This window comes from Mauremys reevesii, linkage group 4 (genome assembly GCF_016161935.1).
Source record: "Mauremys reevesii isolate NIE-2019 linkage group 4, ASM1616193v1, whole genome shotgun sequence".
NCBI lineage: Eukaryota > Metazoa > Chordata > Testudines > Geoemydidae > Mauremys > Mauremys reevesii.
Window position 1 is genome coordinate 137,393,435 of NC_052626.1, and position 23,098 is coordinate 137,416,532.

The following is a 23,098-nucleotide window of genomic DNA, read 5'->3' on the forward strand; positions in this document are numbered from 1 at the left end:
GAAGGACCAGTGATCTGAATCTGTGTAGCAAATCACATGTAATGGAGGGACCTGATTTACCACCTCTTTTATACTGGTGTCACATTACTGGTGTCCATGGAGTTACCCCTGATTTACCCCATGGTAGGTCACAAGAGAATTAGGCCCTTCGACTCCAATAAATGTCAGAAAAGCTGTGATTTAGAGCTCTGCAAAATGACTGAAACCCCAAGCCAAGCCTGCTGCTGGGCTTACCGTACAAAATCAAAACTGAGTTTGTGTTCATTGAAGGATTCACTAAGGATCGATAAGGAAAATGTGGGTTGATTTATATACACCTCTACCCCGATATAACGCCACCCGATATAACATGAATTCGGATTTAAGGCAGTAAAGCAGCGCTCCGGGGGTGGGGGCTGCGCGCTCCAGCGGATCAAATCAAGTTAGATATAACGCGGTTTCACCTATAATGCGGTAAGATTTTTTGGCTCCCGAGGTCACCGTTATATCGAGGTAGAGGTGTATTTACATAAAATCCCAGTGGACACTTCTGGTTTCACATATATTCAGACATTTTTGATTTATTTAAACCCCAAACTCAATGAAAAACTCAGGCACGTGAACCCAACTGGAAAACATTGAAACAAATCTCAGCAAACTCCAACCTAAGTTCTGCGCAGCTCTCTCTTCATTAACAATTTTATTTTGCATTTGGAATAATGTTGGTATAAGCAGAGATAAAAGAATCCCCTTAATTTTTATACTAATTGAAAATCATGTTGGTTCAACTTCTTTAGATTTCACATGACAAAAACTACCACAGAGTAAAGTGCTACTTTACTGCTGTTTGGGTTTTTATTTTGCATATTGCAAAAGCTTTCTGCTGTATTTGTATCTGTGGAGAAACCCTCAATGCTTTGACTTGTGGTTACTCACTAGTGCGATAAGAAGAAGCACGCCTGTTATTCCCAAAGGGAACAAACAGTACTGTAACTGCTCTGGATTCCGACAGGTGATGGGCTGACTTAGCTCACTGACTGCCATATTCTAGTGAAGGCAAAGCACTGTAGTGAAGGTAATTGGGATTTTGAATTTACAGTTTAGTCTGACACAATCCCCATATTGCATCACAAATGATTGGACGTCTTAATTCCAACTGACTGCCCCATCACTCAAGTTGTGCTGTGATATGGAGGAATCATATCAGAATTTGGAATTCTAACGGCGTGCCAGCTATTGGCAAAGCTAAAGCAACCACCCTGCTCTCAACGGATGCGGAGGTGACCTCCGCCGGAGAAGGGTGTTCATGCTCACATGCAGTTTGCCTCTAGAAGTGATTTCAGTGCTCTCTTCTGCAAATGGCTGGCAGACAAGTCACACTCACACCCAGAGAAATGAATTACAGTGTCTTCAGAGCAGCCAGTAAAGGTCACATTGTAGTTAGCACCCGTGTGGTGGAATAGGATCATGATTAAGTCAGTTATCGGCTGAACTTATTGGCATATATGAGTTGCCTTGTTAAAGCATTCATTGTGTATGTTACCATCAGAGCAAACACAAATGACTATAAGCCGGAGGAAGGAAAAACAGAAACAAACAAAAAGCAGAGTAGACGATATTTAGGCACTCTACAATCATTACTGTAACTTGTTTAAATGTCTATTGCAAATGAGAGCCCAGGATACAAACATTTTGGGCACAAGAAGTGGGATATTCAAAAGCTCCTAAGTGACTTAGGAGGAGCACAGCTCCATTGGGACAAGGTGGAAAGGCTCTGCCTGTGTCAGCATGTAAAGGATTCCCTGGCTCCCTGCCTGATTCTTGACTCATCTCGGGCGGGGCTGTGATAGGACAGGGGAAATGGAGAAAAGGGGGCCAGGAGAAGGGCGTGTTCCTTCTCCGCTCTGCTCACTGAACACTGGAAAGAAAGGTCTCTGGCTGCTGTGACCTGGTGTCCTGAGTCACGTTGCTCATGTTTTGGATCTTTTTATTTTAATGCCATGAACCCTGAGTCCAGGGGCTCAAACTGACTCATGGGCTTTACCTTTTCACCATTTGCTGGCTGGCAAATCTGCCTGCCTGCTTACACCATCCGCGAGCTTGATGGGTAAAACTTGCTGTGCAGAGCAGAGCCATAAGCCAAGATTCTCTCTGCTGGGACATTCCAATATTTCAACCGTTTTTTCATCCTGAACTGGGATGGAAAGCTGAAATTATTGACCTTTTTTGCAGAATGAAAAGGTCCCAACGTTTTTGATTTGGAAATGTTGGAACGTTTTGTTTTCAGCATCCCAAACTGAAATGCATGTGATGGAAAATTCCCAAGCAGCTCCACGTCTGTAACTATGGAATGCAATAAGGGAGTGGTCAGTTCTGATGGCTCCTCCTGGCTGGCTAAGATTTGCATACATCCCGTTGTGACACCCCTACCCCGATTCTCTAGCCCGCTTGTTTGTCCCTACGACTTTGTCCGTCTTGTCAGTTAGAGTGTAACCTCACTGGGACAGGGACTGCCATTTCCTGCATGTCTGTACAGTACCTAGCACATTGGTAGGTTGGCCTCTGGTGGCTACTGCAATGTAAATGACAATAGGAAGTGTGTGTACTGTGAGATGTAGCGTGACACGGTTGCTAACAAAGATGTATCAAAATTTGGACACTAGGCGGCAATCTCTTAAAAAACTGCACACAGTCATGATACAGGCTTGGATTAGCATCTTCCTTCATTGAGGAAAATAAGCTGTTTGCTGACTTCAGTTACCAGCAGTGGCTTCTTATTAGCATTAGGGAACCTTAAAGAGGCCCTGACTGAGATCAGGGCTCCACACATGGAAAGAGTTGGTTCCTGCCCCGAAGGCTCACAATAGAAATGAACAAGACAAGGAGTGGCAGAAAGGGAGTTCTGTTTTGCAGACGAGGCACAGAGAGGTGACCTGCCTAGGGTCTATGGCAGAGATGGGAACTGAACCCTGCTCTCATGAGTCCCAATCCAGCACCTTCATCCCAGGACCATCCTATTCATATATAATAAACTTCAGCTTTGTCCCGACCTGGGGTTACACTGGGAGGGTGGCCACTCACACACTTTACAGCATCACTATCTGTGCCCTTGGGCTGATGTGTTAGTAGAAAAATACCTGACCAGGCACAGTAACATGCCAGAAATGTGGGTTCTCTTATGGGGCCTGACCCTGCAAAGTGCTGAGCGCTCAGTACTCCCAGCCCCAAACCCATGTTGTTGTTTTTTTAAAACTTGCTCTCCCTTGCCTACTCTCTTGTGCTTCGCTTATTACATCTCTTTAGGTGTTTGCCGGTCCATGCAGCAATCTGGCAGCAGGGGAGGTCTCTGGGTGGAATGCGGAGTGCTTGGTGGAACACAGACGGGGCTTGCTATTCCAGTCCATTACACACAGTCTAGTCACGACTGTGCTGGAGGGTCCCTTGTGCGCTTTCTTTCCATGCTGAAAGGTGCATAGGCTATTTGGCCCAATATCTGACATCAAAAATCATGACAGGATCTTCTCTGGGCTACTGCATTCCTCTGTCTCCAGCAAAAGGCTCTATTTAAGGCACAGAGGGCCAAGTGACAGCAGCCTTCCACATCTCTGTAGCATTTTCACTTTTCTGAATTTTCTCTAATTGCCTCACACGACTGGCTGAAGTTTAATTGAACCACGCAGAGGCCTTTTTCTGGATTCACCTGCAGTCAGTGTGCTAACACCCCATGCGATGCCGCTAATCAATAAATCATTCTTTGTCTATTAACTTTTTAGACACTGTCTTACACAAAGATAGTTTAAAGGCTCTTGTTAAGCAATAACCTCTTCTGCCTCATTTGATGCTGTCAAGATTCCTTTTTTTCCCTTTTCCCCTGCTGCCCCTGGACGCAGTAGAACTGCAAATTAATTGTATGCCTCAAACATGACCCTGCTGACCTGCGGCACAGAGACAGACCTTCTGTGCATCCGCAGAAGGTGTAATAACTGTCTGGCACACGCTCCGTTTTCATGAATTCGGTTTAGTACGTTCGTACAGACCGACTACGAGCTGCCCTGTTACTCAGGGCTTCAGAGGAAGTGCTAATAAAAGGGTGAGACCAGCATAGTGGGTGGAGAGGAAGCTTGCTTAAGATATTTTTACCTTGACTTGGGCAAACATTGGGAAATATACTGTAAGGAGCAATTCTGCACTGGCTGGAGTAGGCTGGACTGGAATGAGACTTCATAGGTTTTCTCCAGTGCTGACTCCTGTGTGCATCTACACAGCAGAATTATCTGGGCACAGAATTTTGTTGAATTCAGCCCTCTGTGTTTGCACGGTACTTTCCATGCAAATATAGAGACGTTACTGGGATTTGGTGTCTTGCAATATAAAGTGATGCTGATAACTTAAAAAGTCCCAAGTAACTCAAGATGTTGCTCTCCTTTTCCCTCTCTATGACCTGTCCTTCCTCTCCCTTCCCATTCCCTGACCTTTTTGCTCTTCTTCCCTTATTTTGGGAATTTTTTTCAATAAAATATAAGTTTAAAAAACAAGAAAGAAAGAAAGAAAAAGGAGAAGCTGGGATTTTATTTGCTAACTCTGCATTGAATTGAATAAGAACCAACTAAGTAGCAAAAAGAACTTGAACCATTTCTAGGCTGCTGATTGTTAAAGAAAAGTTTATCCATTGGTTAAAAGACCTGGGTATCCACCCAGCCATCCATCCATTTTCATATCACTGGGATGCATAACATGGCCTCTGTGCCCTGCTGGATATATGCTTGCAGAGTGAGTTAATCTAGCAACTACAGGGTAACTTTTCTCTGTGACTATAAACTGCTGTGATTCTATTGACTACAACATGTGTCTGAGAACAAAGACAAGGTCATGCATTGTTGCAACAATGTTCAAACCCACACCTACATTTAATTCATTAATTAATTCTGGAGACAGAGCCGTTCAGTGATGCTGCAACAAGGAGCACTTCCTGGAAACTGGTGGAGTTGCTCTATGATCTAAATCACTTCTAATCACACTCTAACTAGGTGAATCTCCCTGTGTTTAATAAAAACTTAGCATGCATACACGTAACCAAGTAGGTGATTCATTACACATCTTCCCACTGCAACCAAAGGAGAAGTTCTCCTTTTGTGTTGTTTTGTTACTGCTGTGACAATCCTTCCAAAGTGAATTTGAGCAGCATCATTTGGAATAAATCAAGTGTCTCTGGGCTCACACATGGAGCTTCTGTCAAACATTCCTGGTTGGGGCAGGGATGTAAAGCATATTTTAATGACAGAGCACTTGTAACTTTTAGAGGCATAACTAAAGCAAGGCAAGACATTGTGCATCTGGTATAATTTCTGCTTCTCTGGGGAAGTGGAAAAAGTGCTAAAGAGGCTAAGGAGGACTCAGCTTGCAGCTATGAAATGCTCAACCTGTTCCAGAGGATAACCAGTGGTGAGCCAGTGTTGAACCATTAGGTTATGCTGCAGCAGGTGCTCTGCATGTCACCAGGTTTCAAAATGCTGTACAGAAGTGTGAGCTGCCAGAGCTGATTTTGAATCACCGAGGGAAAGCTTAGAACCACCATAGCAACTAAATTTTCTAATAGATGTAACCAAAATGTGTGAAGACAATGCAGGTTTGAGAACAGTGGCTGAATAGTGGTGATGCAATAACACCTTTAAATACTTGCCTATTATTACTGTTTAAAGTGCACCTAGTGTTTGTGAAAGCTGCCAGACTGAGAGCGCTGGAGACTGACTATGTCTGGCTACCGAACAGGCTCTAAGTGGCATGGGCGGTGCCACCATTAAATAAGCATCACAAACCTGTGAGAGGTAAATAAGGGATCTAGTGACGTTGTTTCACCCATGTGTATGCCTCCGGAATGCAGCAGATGTTCAAAACTCCACAGCAACAGCGTAGGGCAGGAAGAGGAGAGGAATACCATCTCTGAATGCAATTGGTGGGGAAATTTCAGGAGGTAGAATGTTGTTACTTGATTTGGAACACAGCCAGACACTAGAGTTAACAGCCTCATCTCTTGTAGAAAAGATCACCATGGGATCTTCAATGACCACCAAAAGCCACGGCCTTGGTTTTATATCTTGATTGAATTATGGCACCTCCAGCTTCGTACACTACCCTGGGGCTTACTGCTGATTTTGAGTAAAGCTCATATTGTGGTTTAGTATTGACTCAGTGGAAAGAGTGATCCTTACTGTATCACAACAGGACCTACACATTTTGTAGTAGTTTAATGTTGTAGTAGGGTCCCAGTACCACCTTACTTAGCATATGGATCTTAGTACATGATGCCACGATGCCATGGATCTTAGTACATGATGGTCTGCCTACAAGATATGACATGCAATGATAATTTTAAAAATGACATAGCTTAATAACTTTGCATACTAATTGAGGCCCTGTTTCCTATATACAAGCTGAGATAAAAATGATGTGGTTTTGGTACCTGGGTACTGCCCTTGTCTGCACTAACTCTTCAAAAATCAAGTAACTGTATGAATGTCAGTATGATTTCCTTTGATTGTGTAGGGTGCAGTCCGGAATACAAAGAAAACTTGTTTCAGGTTATGCCAGAGACCTGTAAACCTTCATTTCCCAACAGGATTTGCAGATAACCTAATGTTTTTGGGAGCTGGCATCAGGGCCGGCTTTAGGAAGCGTGGGGCCCAATTCGAACAGTTTCGACGGGGCCCTGGCAGGGATGACTATTAAATTTTTTATATATATATATATATATATATATATATATATATATATATATATAAACACATAAGAACATAAGAAAGGCCGTACCGGGTCAGACCAAAGGTCCATCTAGCCCAGTATCTGTCTACCGACAGTGGCCAATGCCAGCAGCCCCAGAGGGAGTGAAACCACAGGCAATCATCAAGTGATCTCTCTCCTGCCATTCATCTCCATCCTCTGACGAACAGAGAGGCTAGGGACCATTCTACCCATCCTGGCTAATAGCCATTTATGGACTTAGCCACCATGAATTTATCCAGTCCCCTTTAAACATTGTTATAGTCCTAGCCTTCACAACCTCCTCAGGTAAGGAGTTCCCACAAGTGACTGTGCGCGCGTGAAAGAAGAAATGTCCCCCTTAGATCCTCTTTTTCCAAACTGAAGAGTCCTAGCCTCTTTAATCTTTCCTCATATGGGACCCTCTCTAACCCCTAATCATTTTTTGCTCTTTTCTGAACCTTTTTTAGTGCTAGAATATCTTTTTTTTGAGAGAGGAGACACATCTCACACACAGTTTTAGAGTGGCGTACATGGATTATATAATATAAGGCAATAATATATTCTCAGTCTTATTCTCTATCCCCTTTTAATGATTCTTTTTGACCGCCTCTGCACACACTGTGGACATCTCTTCAGAAACTATCACGATGACACAAAGATCTTTTTTTTGACGTTGTTAGCAATTAGCCCCCCCCATCATGTGTATATATATTTGGGGTTATTTTTTTCCAATGTGCATTTTATTTTACATTACATTAATTTTTTTTTTTTTTTTGTTGCCCAATCACTTTTTTGTTTTTTTTTTTTTCTTTTTTTTCACAATCTGCTTCTCTTTACTCTTAACTGTCTTAGTAGTTTCATCTGCAAACTTTGCCACCTCCACCTTTACCCCTTTCTCCAGATCATTTATGAATAAATTGAATAGGATTGGTCCTAGGACTGACCCTTGGAACACCACACTAGTTACCCTCTCCATTCTGAAATTTACCATTAATTCCTCCTTTTTGTTCCTGTCCCCTTTAACCAGTTCTCCAATCATGAAACCTTTCTTTTATCCCATGACAGCATTATTTACGTAAGAGCCTTTGGTGAGGACCTTGTCAAAAGGCTGAAATCTATCTACACTACACATCACCCATCCCGCCTTGTCCACATGTACATGGGGCTGTACTCCACCTAGCGGTGCTTGGTCTTTCGGTGGCTTGGCGGTGGGTCCTTCCTTGCACCAGGTGCACTTGGCGGCCAAAGGACCCGCTGCTGAAGTGCCGCCGAAGCCCGCCAGCCGCCCAAAAATTAAAAAAAAAAAAAGCCCTCTAAGGGGGCCAGGGAAGGTCACTGGGCGGGCGCCCTCTTAGCAGGGAGGTCGGGGTGGAATTGGGTGAATGGCCCCTAAATGGCTGGCATTCTGTAAAGCAGCTGCAGCTACCAAAAAAAAAAAAAAAACCCAACAACAACACACACACACACACACACACAAACTCCCCAATCCCTCATATTTCCTCACCTGTCACAGTCAATTTACTATCAACAATGCAGTTTGTTTGTTTATTTGGCATTACCAGAGGGCCATAAACACAGCATTTTCAAACGAGAGGGTAGAGAACAATGAATAAACACTCTCAGCCCTGCTCTGAATGGCAGAGCCACATGCTTATTTCCAGATTGTTGGTGACATGGGTTAGTTTGTGGGCTATTAAGGAAGCCACAAGAGATATTGCAACATATCATTGTCTTGTTGCTTCTCGGGAAACAAGGGAAGTGAGACAAGGTCTCCTGTGATAATGCGCAATATAACTGTTTAAATACTGCATGGTCATGACAGTTAAGATGTTGCGCTGTAACTTGAAAAGCATGCTGGACTTGTCTTTCTTTAAGGGAGCTGTGTAATCTCACTGCACACTAGCCCACCGTGGCTGTTTAGGGTTTTACCCAATCCCTGCAGAGCAGATACTTTGAAAGTTTTGATTTCAATATATTTTCTTGCCTGCCAGTCAGTGTGTCAAGAATGCTAACCTGGTGCCAGAGAATTGTTGCGTGTGTCTTTCCATGCTTATGCTGCAAAGCTGTGTCTTGAGCTAGAGGTGCAAAATAAAGGGGGCAGTGAGGAATATGTTATGACTTTAGGCACAGCTCCAAGCATAAACTGCACCACCTGAGGAGCAGACAGGGTGGAGATACTACCGGCCACTCAGATATGACACTCTTCTTTTATACGGAGAGTGGAGAGAGAGGCGATGAGCAACATTCAAATGACCACCCCAGACTAGTGAACTATCTTCAGGAATGGCGTGATGGAAGTCTGAGACGCCACCCGCAAACAACTGCAGCTGGCACTCGACAACCTTCACTTGGTGTTTGTGTTGTGTTATTAACACAACCATATTGGCAGAGGGCTATGGCGTGTCCATTTGTCACTCTCCCAGTATGATTAGCAACAATACTACATTGATGAGCGCGGTATAAGAACCCACAGCAATTAGAACAGAGGCAGTGTGACTCAGAGACACTGCTCTCTAGCACATTTCAGAGTGGTAGCCATGTTAGTCTGTATCAGCAAAAACAACAAGGAATCTTTGTGGCACTTTAGAGACTAACAAATTTATTTAGGCATAAGCTTTCGTGGGCTAGAACCCACTTCATCAGATGCATGAATTGAAAAATACAGGAGCAGGTATAAATATATGAAAGGATGGGGGTTGCTTTACCAAGCATGAGGTCAGTCTAATGAGATCCTCCCCTGGTTCCTCCTTGCTCCAAGGGTCCTAGCATTCATAGACTATAACATCTGTAAATGATCTTTCTCCCCCTAGTTCTTTCTCTGGTATTGGCTCAGCTACTCTAGTGAATGAAGAGTGTGTGTGTGTGGATTGGGAGGGATTAATGGCTCGACCCAGCTCCCACTGAAGTCCATAGAAAGAGTGCCATTGACTTCTCTGCAGCTGGATCAGGCCCGAAGCAAATGAGTAGCTGTTCTTACTCCTGTGCTTATAGACTGTGTATCCCTCCTTGGAGTGTAAGGTGAGGAGGGGGCAGTTGACTCCCTCCTGCTCCGCTGCACAAGCAAGTAATCTGCATCACTGTCTAGCCTGGAAAAAGCCTGGTTTCAAAGCCAAGTAACTGCTGACAAAGGCAGCTTCATTGCCCAAGGTAGACAGATACAGAAACTTCCTAGTGCATTTGCTTTAACCATAAAGGCCTCTTCTCTCCTTCACCAAGAAGAATTCTTTATTACGTAATGCTCATGCCCCTGCCTGTTCAATTAAAACTTCGGGAACCAAGACTAGAGGAACACATGCTATATAATTAAAAAGTGTCTAATATTACTGTCGCCTACTTCTACCTTTTGGCATCAGTTTCTGAGCAGTCTGTGGGCATGGAACAAGTTGATTCATTCCACTTGACAATGCAGAGCCTTTGCGAGTTCACTTTGGGTAGCTTTAATGAAGAAGACATCAGGCCTTGATGAGCTCTAACCCTGGTCTCAAATGTAGATGGTCATTAAGAGATTCTTCTGAAGCTATGGATTAAAGATGGTAATAAAATAAAATACCTGTCATGGCGTGATCTACCTGAGGGAATTTAAATTACCAGCTTGCTCATATGAATTCCGGTGAGCTGCTAATTATCCTGAACTAATACCCGCCTTTCCCCCCCAACACATTATGCGATAATTGGATGAGGCTCTTTTCTCTGTGTGCTGCACAATCTTACATGCTAACAAAGAGCCATGACATGTAAATAGACACTGATTATACAGCTTACCGCCACAATGGAGAAGCTTGTTGGCAATTGTAGCAGAGAAGCCAAGGACTAAGTGGACTCAAACTGCCCTCCCCCACAGTTCCTGGAAGTAAAGGACATCATGGGCAACCTTGTACGATTGTCTGTGCTGTGCCTGTTCCCTGGATAGAGGCTGCCAGGCTCCAGACCTGTTCATCTCCTTTCCGTGAGGTACCAGTGTACTGTGCTCACTGGCTCTGACCCAGAGCCCATTGAAGTTAATGGAACGTCTCCCCTTGACTTCAATGGCTTTGGACCAGACCCTTAAGACTACAGTTGCTGCTACTCCACTATTGGCATGTGAGTCTAGTGCACTATTAATTGCTACAGTGACAACTTGTTTTCTTCCCCGAACAATAGTGCGAGGTGCTAATGGCCTTGTGGCATATTTATAATGGAGATGCCAAATAATCAAAAAATATGGTTTTTCAATGAGCATTAATTGGACATTTTAAACCCAAACCTTCCTTCTTTTTTTTTTCTGACAAGAGTCAAAGAACCTCAGACATCGCCATTAATTGTTTGTTAAAAGGCAACTCATCACGTAAGAAGGAAAAGATACTTCTGCAGAAAGTACATTTTAGGTAATTCGTCAATAAGCTCATTAGGATAGCGAGATGAAAAAAGAGCTAGATTATGATTAATGCTCAGAGGGCCTAATAGGAACTTGGAACATACAGTGCAAGCAACACCAGCCTGCGGATTTGGCTTGGCTATATAGAGTATGATTGTCACAGAGAGGTAGGATGGCCTTACATTTAAGGCACTGGACTCAAGCTTAGGATACCTCCATTAAATCCTTGGCTCTGCCGCAGACTTCTTTTGTGACCTTGAGTAAATAATGTGATCACTCTGTGCCACAGTTCTCCGCCTATGAAATGGCAATGAATAACCCCCTCGGTGTCTGCTTGGTCCATTTAGATGATAAGATCTTTAGGGAAGGGAGTGTCTCTTATTATGTATATACACAGTACCCAGCACTACAGGGCCTCTTGTCAAGCAAATAATAATGACAGTGATCTAGAAGTCTATAGTTAATACAGCCTGGCAAATGGCACCAGGCATATCCAGAGATATGTGCTGCAAATTGGCTGCGTTAGATGTAAAGCATGTCTAAACGCACTTACTGTTTCACTGCTGGCCAGAATTCACACTGTTCCATTTACTTACTTTATTACATTAGGCACCTCTGATGTAGGCCAAAAAATGACCCGTATTTGTGTATGTGAGGATATACAACGCTCCCGGATTACTCAGTAGGGTGCAAATAGAGTCTTGCCTTTCTCATTGAAGGGGGTCTAAAGAAAATGGTACTGAGGCCTTCCCTGTTGTAGCTACAGTGAGTGTTTGGGTTGCTTTTGATGGGTCAGTGCTCTGCTGGAGCATCTAGCATGGGCATAAGTCACTGAAAATTGATTCCACAGTAAATCAATTGATTGAAAATATGATTTTTGGGAGTGGGGGGTGGGGAGGGACACTAAATTGACAGGTATAGGAAGCTGCTCTGTACTTCAGAGTTCTGTACTCTGTGATATTGCTCAGTTTATTTCTAGGTGTTGTACTGCTGCCCATCTCCATAGTATTTGGGCGCATTCCATGTAAAATCAATAGCAATAGCGAAGTCCCTAATGGGTTTCATGGAGTCTCTGGTACTTCTCCCTTTTGGGGATATTATCTCTGTTTGGGGATAGGTGGGTTTTTTTAGATTTTATTAATTTTCTCTGTTTTGTTTGCTTGGGTGATAGGTGTTTATTGGGTAAAGGGGAGTGTTGTGAGTGATTCTTAGGATGGTAAAGCTCTTCCAAAGAGGAAGGTTTTGCAGTGTTTCCTAAAGATGGTCAGAATCTGGAGTCACCTGGTCTCCTCTGGAAGTTTGTTCCACAGCCAGATCCCCTCAGCAAAGAAAGCTTTGTCTCCAGCTCTCACATGCTTTGTCCTGGGCTTGGAGATCTGCATTGCTTCCAGGGGTGTGCAGCTGTTGTGGTGGCTCACAGACTGAAATCTGACCTTCAGTGCAGCAGGGTGTGATCCATTCCTTGATGTGAAAATTAGGACTAAATCCTTAAACTGATGCTGGAAACTGACTAGGAGCCAGGGGAAGGGCTTGAGCATTGCCTGATGTGCTCATGATGGCCTAAACCATGGAGGAGGTGGGCAGCCGCATCCTGTAATTTCTGGAGCCTGTGCATTATCTTCCCATCTCAGGCTGGAGGTGACAGAGGCAGGGGTCACTTTGTCCAGGTCCTCGTCCAGGAGGAAGGGATGAAGTTTCCTAGCCAGCTGGAGGTAAAAGGAAGGCAGATTGGGAGACTGATGCTACCTGGTCAGCTATGATGAGTGAGGAGCCACATGTGACTCTGAGGTGTCACACCAGTCTGATGGATGGGGGCTGTGGGCCTTCAGAGGGAGGTAGAGACATCAGCTAGGGCATCAAAGCGTTTCCCCTTTCTGACTAGCATCACTTCCATCTTGCCTGGGCTCATCTTGAGCCAGCTGTTCTTGTAGCATTCAGACTCTTTAGCAGTGGTGGTGGTTGAATCCATTGAGAATGAGATACATGGATGTGTGTCATAGTCATACTGTGGGCAGATGAGCCTATGGCATCTTGTTATCTCTCCCAGTGGTTTCATTTAGATATGGACATGAACACATCTCACTACCTATTTGCTGCTCCTTAATACCTGCTTTCAGCTATTTATATTCATTTGAAGATTGAGGTTAACAGGAGAGGTAGCTGCCTCCCATAGTACCAGAGTAGGAGGTGAACAAGCTTAATTTCTGTCCCACCAGTCATGGGTGGGTCTCTCTTACAGACCATGTTGGATGAAGACTTCAGAGTCCAAGGATATCAGGATTATAATCTTAGAGGAATGGACTGGACAAAGCAGTGAAGAATATACTGAAGGGAGCAAACCTACACTTTCTAGGAAGATGTGCTAGATGTCAGCTAGCAAGCAGGTCCTTTCTGTCCCTTTGGGCCTGGTTCTGGTATCTTTACTCAGACTGAAGAGTTGTTATTAAGCAAATGGACTTACACACGTAGCCCCAATCAGTTCAATAAAACTATGTAGGTAAGTGTGAGTAAAAGGTGCAGAACTGGGCCCTTAAGGAAAAATCACAGCGAGCTCCTTCCTCTCTTCTTCATCCTCCCCTACACAGAAAGAAAATAACTCCTCGGAAGTCAGCCTGTGTATGTGCAACATTCAAACTACTAAGAAAGCAGTAAAACTATTGGGGCTGTTAGTAATTAAAAAAATAGAAAAACAAACAATCTATCAGAAAAGCATATTTCCCATAAACTGAACAGATACTTGTCTCTACCTGCTTTCAGTTCATAACAGAACCAAGAGACTTGGGGAGGCTCAGTTCCAAGAAAAATTATTATCCATGTCAGGAGTGCTTCGTTCTTCGTCATAACAGGGGCTGTATGACACTCACCCTTATTAGCAACTATCAGGTCTTGCACATTTTAATATGCTGTTATTTTATCCCTCTTTCACTAAGAAATTGTTATCAGATAGAGGTCACTGCTTTTGTGTTTTGGTTTTAATGGTGAAGTTGTCTGGACGTCCCTTGAACTCCTCCAGCTGGAGACAGCAATAAATAAGGTGCTGAACAGCTCATCAAATGACTCAGTCTAAAAATAGCTCTCCCGGCAGCATCTTCTGATGATCATCTCTCTCTGTGCAACACGCACAGACTCTAAAAATAGAGGGTTATAATCAAAAAGCTGAAAGACCCTTAACTACAGTATAGAGACATTAGCAGGTGCTCCAATAATGAAGCCTTTGCAAAGGCAATGAGAAGATTTTGATGAGGTTGCTCTTTTCCAGTCTACTTGCTTGCAGTTTTCTGTAGTGGGCCAGATTCTCAGCTGATGTAAAACTGATTTGGTATCAGTGGAACCAGTCTCAATTTATATCATCTGGGGATCTATCACAATAGGAACTGTCTCAGCATCTTCCCATCCCTCGGCCATGGGGCATAACATTTCCCCCCTTTTTCCACGCCACCCTATTTGAATCTTCATAGATCATCTCATGGAAGAACCCTCACTGTGCCATCCATCCATTTCACTGTGTGTAGGTTTCTTAAGATCTTCTTAGAAGACCAAATGCAGCTAAGAGCTGACTTTAATTACCAGCCATGAATACCCTGAATGAAAAATATTCACGTAATATAGCCTCCTGCTGTCTATGCTGGTTTCGTTATATACAAGTCTCTCAAATACCATTGTCCTACTTCAACCTTCTGATATGTTAAATCGCTTACAAGGCTTTTCTTTAGCTGCACTAAATAAAATGACAGATACATTATATAAACTGAAGAACACAGCCACCTTTCTTCTAAGAGAGGAAGCCCAGGTTAGCTGACATAAAGGATTAAATTGAAGAATTGAGTGTTATCAAGAATATTTTTTTTCTTTTGCAGAATGAAAGACATCATTTTTCTCTACATGGCTCTTTTTAGTCCTGGAGTTTTAGGTTTCAGAAATGATTTCCCAGATGTTAAGTTTCAATGGAAGGCTATAATTCTACCTTTCCAACTTTAAATTGATAAAAGTTTTGGTACATACCAGACAGATAGCAAATAACATAAGCCAGTGAACCACCTACAATACAAACCTAACCCCTAACTAAAGGGAGCCAGGAGTAGCATTTCGGCCAGCTTAGCTTGTCCAGCAAACAAAAAGTGACATACGGAACAAATGTGTAAAATTAAAGTAATGACTCAGTGGAAAAGAAAATATTTAAAAAAAGAGAAATTGATTGTTATGTTGATGACACTCATAAATATTAAGAAAAATTAATGACATCATAAGAAGGACCATATCTGAGAATATCACTAAAGCCAGAACAGATGTGGTTGCCAACTGAATCACTACCTCCATAAGCTGATTAGTACCTGCAGAAATCTAAAATTATGGCCTACATTTTAGGGTGGAATTAGAAATTTAACTTGAAACTAACGAATTTATGTTAGGGTTTAGAAACAATTAAACTTTTTAAAATCTAAATTTAAGCTCCATCAACTATCCTCATTGTACAATTAATTCTCATTCATTTCCTTCAGGGGCAGAAGAGATAAGAAGTAGATTTTCACCCTCCCTTTGCCATCATGCCCAGAACATATAAAGCCAATTAGAGGATTGTCTGCACAAAATCCGACCTCTGTAACAGAGGTTAAGTAACATTATTTCTGTGGGCCATTGGAAGCCATTCCATCAGTGAAATAGCTGCACACGTCATGAGAAAAATTAGAGACTAGGCATTTTTCTTTCAATTTTTTCCCCACTTAAAAAAGAGGTTTTTAACCAGCAGCAGCCCATGCTTTGTTCAATTAAATTAACTTGGCTAACAGTTTACAGAGCAACTAGTTGTTAGCTGGGTATAAACCCTGTCTAGCTCATGATGAAGAAACCGTGGATTTAAAAAATGAGGAACAGCATGTTAACGTGGGACAAAATGAGAACAGGAGCCACATTATCTTAACTCCATCTCCAGGAACATGTATTTAGAAGTGCATTAACCATTTACAAGACTGCCATCCAAGGGCAGCCTGTGCCAAAGCCTACTGACATCAATGGGAGGCTTTTAATTAACTACAATGGGCATTATCTCAGACTCTTAGGGACTCTAATAAATATTGTTCTAATTGAATGTGTTGATGGGTTTGTATATCTAGTATTTCAGCTTTCTGCCTGGGATTAATAGAAGGTTTTTTTCCTAGGGACGGTGTCCCAATCTATTGCTGCTTAGCACTTAGAGACCTCAGTCAGGTCAGGGCCTCATTGTTTAGGTGCTGTAACAACATATAGTAACAACAGTCCCTACCCCAAGGAGCTTACAGTCCTGCACTTTATATCTTCCAGTCATGGTACAAATATTAACTACTGAATCCTTACAACCATCATGGAAAAGTCCTACACAATGTAATCAAAATGAAAACTTTTTAAAGGTTTTTTTTTAGACCGTTTTACAATGTTTAATAGTAAGCCACATCCCTGCTATTAAATTAGGTAATAGGTAATAATTGGAGCTATACCAATCTCCTAGAACTGGAAGGGACCTCGAAAGGTCAATTCTATAGGATGACTCATAAAACCCACAGAAAGGGTCTCATTCTCTATACTAGTCTGTAGGTCTTGGGAACAAGTTATATAGAAAACCTATTCCATCACTCTAAAATCCTACTGGATCCATTTAGCGCACTGTAAGTTCCCCAGGTGAACAGACACAGAGTGCCAGCTTCCAATAGCTTTGTTCAGAGTGAATACTGTCTTATCCCACAGCTGGTGGCAATAGGCTTCCTCATGGAGCAATGGATGGCCCAGAGGGAGCTTAATTGACTTACTTAAGGTTGCATAAGAAACCAGTGTCAGCGGCAACATTAGAACTCAGAAATGTCTGGTTCCCAGTCTCACACGGTAACCAGGAGGCCATGTTGCATCTGTCGGGTACACTAAAAAAGTAGCAAGGCATTTCCTGCCATCTGGTTTTCATACAGAACATATGAAGGGTTTAAAGCTTCCAATGGGTGACTGAAACACATAAACAATGTTACTTCACGTGATTTAGCATTAGGTGCTTTAGATTGGCATTAACAGGTCACTGAGATTTTTCTTATCTATCTAGCCCCTTGCCGTGTATTGCAGAATCAAGAGAATATCCTCCCCACCCCCATTAATTGCAGCTTTCAGGACAATAAGGATAGAAGAATAATGTACCCTTCAAGGGAATATGATTTTGAAAACTTCTTGCATGATCAAGACAGAATGAAGTATGGAATTAGCATGTAGCTTTCCAGGTGCTAAAGGTCCCTTTTTTACATTAAGTTTTGTTGTCATTACTGTGCAATGTTTTGATCTCAATGAAGAAAAATGGAGCTCTAAAAATCAGCCAGAATGATTCAGTTGCATTTGCAAAACCCACATATATTGAACATGACAGCTCAGAGGAGCTAATGTCCTTCCATTTAACAGGGGCAACTCCAGGCAATCATGTTAATGTCTCTTTGAACCTCCAGTGAAATAATGTCCATGTCACTTCTAATAGCAGGCAGAAAACAAAGGCAAATAATTCTTGTTTCCTCCAAGTGAGTAAACTGGCAGTTGAAAACTACAACAATTTTTTCAAGGTCTTTTGTTTAGGGTATTCATTAAAGATCCCCCTACTAAGACAAATTCCCTGCTCCATTGACTTAAGCAGGGAATCTGGCCCTTTTCTCACCAACTTCTAGTTTCTCTAATTCCATATGTTTAGGCCCTGTGTCCTGGAGATCCTGTCTCTAGCTGGGAAGGTCTGGCCATGGTTCCCACTCAGAGCACAGCTAGATGCTGTTAATCCCAAGTTGTCCTTTGTTCACGTTCATGCTCTAACCTGTTACATAGTCAATAGCGGCTATGGTGCTGTCAGTGGAGATATGCACAACTAAAGCACATTCAAAATCCTCTTGCAGACAAAGCTTCGTATTTGAAAAGTCATGGAAGACGGGAGAGATTCCAGATGACTGGAAAAGGGCAAATGTAGTGCCAATCTGTAAAAAGGGAAATAAGGACAACCCCGGGAATTACAGACCAATCAGCTTAACTTCTGTACCCGGAAAGATAATGGAGCAAATAATTAAGAAATCAATTTGCAAACATCTAGAAGATAATATGGTGATAAGTAACAGTCAGCATGGATTTGTCAAGAACAAATCGTGTCAAACCAATCTGATCGCTTTCTTTGACAGGGTAACAAGCCTTGTGGATTGGGGGAAGCGGTAGATGTGGTATTTCTTGACTTTAGTAAAGCTTTTGATACTGTCTCGCATGACCTTCTCATAAACAAACTATGGAATTGCAACCTAGATGGAGCTACTATAAGGCAGGTGCAAAACTTGTTGGAAAACTGTTTCCAGAGAGTAGTTATCAGTTATTAACAGTCATGGTGCAAGGGTATAATGAGTGGGGTCCCACAGGGATCGGTTCTGGGTCTGGTTCTGTTCAATATCTTCATCAATGATTTAGATAATGGCATAGAGAGTACACTTATAAAGTTTGCAGACAATACCAAGCTGGGAGGGTTTGCAAGTGCTTTACATAAGCTGGGAAGCCAGGGGAGGCTCTGGAGCTATGGAGGCAAGGTACTCTAGTGGAATGAATACAGAGTTAGGGATCAGGAGTCTTGATTTCTAAACCTGGATCTGTCATTGATTGGCTGTGTGTCCAGGAACAAGATATTTTTATTCTCTGCCTCAATTTCACCATCTGTAAAATGACACTGATAATGTTTATGCAACTTGGAAAGGTGTTGGGGGATTATTAGATTAATAATATTTACGATGTTTTGAAAATGTAGGGTGGGATTTTCAAAACTGCTCAATGGGAGCAGAGTTAGGCTAAAAATATGCACTTTTGAAAATCCCTTTTGTAAAGCCCTGTATAAATACTGAGCATTATTATTGTAGCTCAGATCCCCAGCCTTTCAGGGACATGATCAACCAACTAGGCTCAAGTGGCACAAAAACTCAAGTTCATTAGGACATAGACGTTGGACAAGTTGACATGGTTTGTCTTTGTCTCCTTTTTTAAAATATATTGCTCCTAAAAAGAATGAGAAGTGCCAATGAATGTCCCAGAAATGCAACATCCATAATGCATTAGAAGCAAAGGAATCAACAGCAGGCTGTCAAATGACAAAGTTAAACAGCAAATCAACCATGTCAAGAGAAGTACAGAGCCCATTTCATGCAAGAATTCTTTTTACATTAAATATACTTATTTTCTGCCTTGTTCTGAGCTGTGTAGCTCCTTGAGTATGTATCCAACTTCTGAAATGTTTGGTTTGGTTTTGCAGCTGTGGATTTTTTCCAGCATGTTTTATTTTTTAATGTTTGCATGGAGGCTGTAATCCTTACTAGATATTCCTTTGAAATTACATATATCAGGCAATCTGATAGGAGGATGGGAAGTAATAAATGCACAACTGATAAACATTAATGCCTGTCATGAAAATTGGTCATGTGATTCTTTGGGAAGGTATGGTCAGCAATTGATTAACAGTGATTTTCAAGGTAACGATGCTATTTAAGTTTCATTCATTTTGGTAACCTCATGTTAGCTAATGCAATTTAGGCTGTAAAAGGAATTGGATTAATGTCCCTAGAGACTAAATTCATTTGCATAACTGGGCGTAATGCAGAACTCCTCAAACTTTATCTGCTCAGTGCCTTGCCCCTGACTAGAGATGAATCAACTATAGGGATGAGAAGCTAGTGCCATCTTCATGATCCATTCAATCCTCTTTGTTAGCTTCTTCGTGTGACCCACTGACCACAATATGTAACATAAAAGATTGGGAGTGTGTAGTTTAGAGAAGAAAGGAAGAAGAGGGGACAAGATAAAATAATGAGTGGCATAAAGAAGGTGAGAGAGATCAGGCACTGCTAGTCACCCTCTCGCATAATAACTAGGAAACGTGCATTAAACTGAAGAACAGGACATTTAAAACCAATAAAAGGAAATATTTTTACACCATTTGCAATTAACCTGTGGAACTCATGGCCACAATACATCACTGAGATGAAGAGCTTATCGAGGATTCAAAAAAAAAAAAGGAAAAAAAAGAAAAAAAAAGAAAGACTAATGATTTACATGGATTCTGAAAACATTCATAGTCAGGGCTGCCCGGGGGGGCGGGCGAAGTGGGGCAATTTGCCCCAGACCCCTAGGTGCCCCCATGAGAATATAGTATTCTATAGTATTGCAACTTTTTTTAATGGATGGGTCCCCGAAATTGCTTTGTCCCGCGCCCCCTGAATCCTCTGGGCAGCTCTGTTCATAGTTACATTAGACAGGATTCAAAAACAAAACTGTAAGCACATACTTCATTCCTGTTGACTTCAAAGTTAAGCACATGCTTACTTAAGTGTTTTGCTGAAATGGGGCTAAAATGAACATTGTCTATTAAAATTTGCAAATCTAAACTAATATAAAAAAATTAGTTAAAAAAATCAAAAACATACAGAAAGAGATCTGGGAAAGTAGAAAATCTGTTATTTCATCTCTGCCAGCTTATGTATTTTTTGAAGATAGAATCAGAGAACTGCTGTTTTCTCTCCCTTGATGTTGGGTGCAGAAATCTTTGCATGGACCTTAGGCAGGTAACGAAAGAGCAGCTTGAAAATTGAACCATCCCATCACTTTTTATAAACCATTAATTATGTGTCATGTCAGGTATGGTCTCGATCAGGGGTCGGCAACCTTTCAGAAGTGCTGTGCCGAGTCTTCACTTATTCACTCTAATTTAAGGTTTCGTGTGCCAGTCATACATTTTAACGTTTTTAGAAGGCCTCTTTCTATAAGTCTATAATATATAACTAAACTATTGTATGTAAAGTAAATAAAGTTTTTAAAATGTTTAAGAAGCTTCATTTAAAATTAAATTAAAATGCAGAGCCCCCCAGACCGGTGGCCAGGACCCGGGCAGTGCGAGTGCCACTGAAAATCAGCTCGCGTGCCGTGTCATAGGTTGCCTACCCCTGGTCAGGAGCGCCACCACCCTTTTTGCCGCCCTAGACGGCGGAAGGTCCCGCCCCCGAAATGCCACCCTCGACAGAGGCGGTGGAAGGTCCCGCCCCTGAAATGCCGCCCCCAACAGAGGCAGTGGAAGGTCCGGCTGCCGCAGTCGCTGCCCCCTAAATGTTAGTGCCCTAGGCGACCGCCTAGGTTGCCTAATGGGTTGTGCCAGCCCTGCTCCTGCTCTAGATAATACTTAGTCCTGCCATGAGTGCAGCAGACTGGACTAGATGACCTCTTGAGGTCCCTTTCAGTCCTATGATTCTATGGCTCTATGTTCTGTTTGTAGGTTAATACCAGTAACTGTTTGCTATAATGTACTAAACTCAGTAAAGATAAATACACATTTTTTTAGGCAACATTTTCCCTTGATAGTGGCTAATGCAGCGTTAACTAGTTTTTCAAAGAGTGGAAAAACTAAAGCATTATTGATTTAATAATTATTCAGAAAAAGAAAGTTTGACTCCAGTGTACAGTCGAAATAAGAAATGCTGAATTGAGTTTTTCACAAGATAACTCCAGTTGTCACCTCTCCAGCATCTCCTTATTCCTAAATTCAGTTCTATTTTGCCTCATGCATCACAAAGCAGCCAAGCTGTCATCTGAAGTTTTGATCTCCAAACCTCTGTTTTGGTGATAATAGATGGAGCAGAAAGGTTTTTGTTAGACTTTTTGTAACCCAGGTTGAATTTGCAGTATTTCTGGTTAAAATAATCTTGTTCCAGTTTCCAAATGGAGTCTATTTTGATTTGAAATTCACTAAGGAACATTAATAGGGGACACCGAAGGTGTCATATTAACTGTCATTTTTCCGAGCAGAACGAGATTGTAAAAAGGAAGAATTTCAATGGAATCAAGGAATAGAATGTGATGATGTAATTTTGTATCACTGCAAGTGCCTCTGCACTGAAAGAATTTCAAGTGACAAGCGCTGTATATTTCATCTGGCCATGTTCTCAGCCCCTGCAACATTATTGATCAGACACCTGAGAGTGAATGTGCATCATGCAGCAAGTTGCAAGATGGTGAAGAATTTGATGAGCTATGAAGGGGAATAAATTTCCTACCTTTCAGTTTTGAAAATCAGGAGCCTCCGTTTTCCTTGCTAGGAAGGTGCATTTTCTGTCCAAGGCTGCATGCACATTTCACAACAGAGGGCTCTCTGCTGATTGATGTTTAAAATAAAGAATTGAAAAAGGCCATGCTTCTCAAACTGTAACTGAACAAGGTCCTTGTGCGGGTGAGACAGTGACTTAGTCATAAATACACTCTAGTATGAAACATAGTTTCCACCATTTAAATAATACTTGTGTACCTATTAGAAATCTCTGATTTGCCAACTGAATGTTTTGCACTCTGTTGCCTGAGGGCACATGGGCAGGCCAGTGGGAGAGCAGCCAGTGCCCATGATGTACTTTCACAGCTTTCAATCTGAAATCTTTCTTTCTTTCTTTCTTTCTTTCTTTCTTTCTTTCTCCTTGGTCTCTGACACAAAATCCATCTCTTACTGTGCCTCTCCAGATTGTGAGGTTTGTTTTCTGGAGATGAAAGTGTGATGTTATTTTCAAGGATTCCTGTTTCCTTGTATTGAAGCTTTTTGCCCTGAAACTGGCAGCAGGCTCTTCCTTGGTCAATATTTAATTTAATTTAAATTCTAGTGCAGGCCCTAGGAATTAAATCCATTTATAAGAATTAGGCCTTGTAGTGGCGCAGGGCAGTTGCAATCTGCTGGTTCTCTTTGGTCCTCAAACCATGCAGCTGTTGCATACTTATTAAGTTGTAATGAGGCACCTTGCTTTGATCTTTTATTTATTTTTTTACATTTCAATTAACCTTAGAGGTACTGCTGTTCCCACACAGGCAGGCGAGGAGAAGTTTGCAATGTCAATTACAATGTCCAGAGGTGCTTTCCTTAACAGCCTGTGATTAGAGCGTGCTCAAAAAAATCATTTTAGAAGCATTTACTAATTTATTTACAATTTAGCACTACTGTAATTTCACCAGCAGGGCCGCCCAGAG

At 42.0% G+C, this 23,098-nt stretch overlaps 1 protein-coding gene across 1 annotated transcript in view; it reads right to left on the reverse strand.

The window, feature by feature from the left end:
* The window catches only part of KCND3 (potassium voltage-gated channel subfamily D member 3), a 256,763-nt gene that overhangs the window by 45,121 nt on the left and 188,544 nt on the right, over positions 1-23,098 (reverse strand). The gene's annotated exons all lie outside the window — the stretch shown is intronic.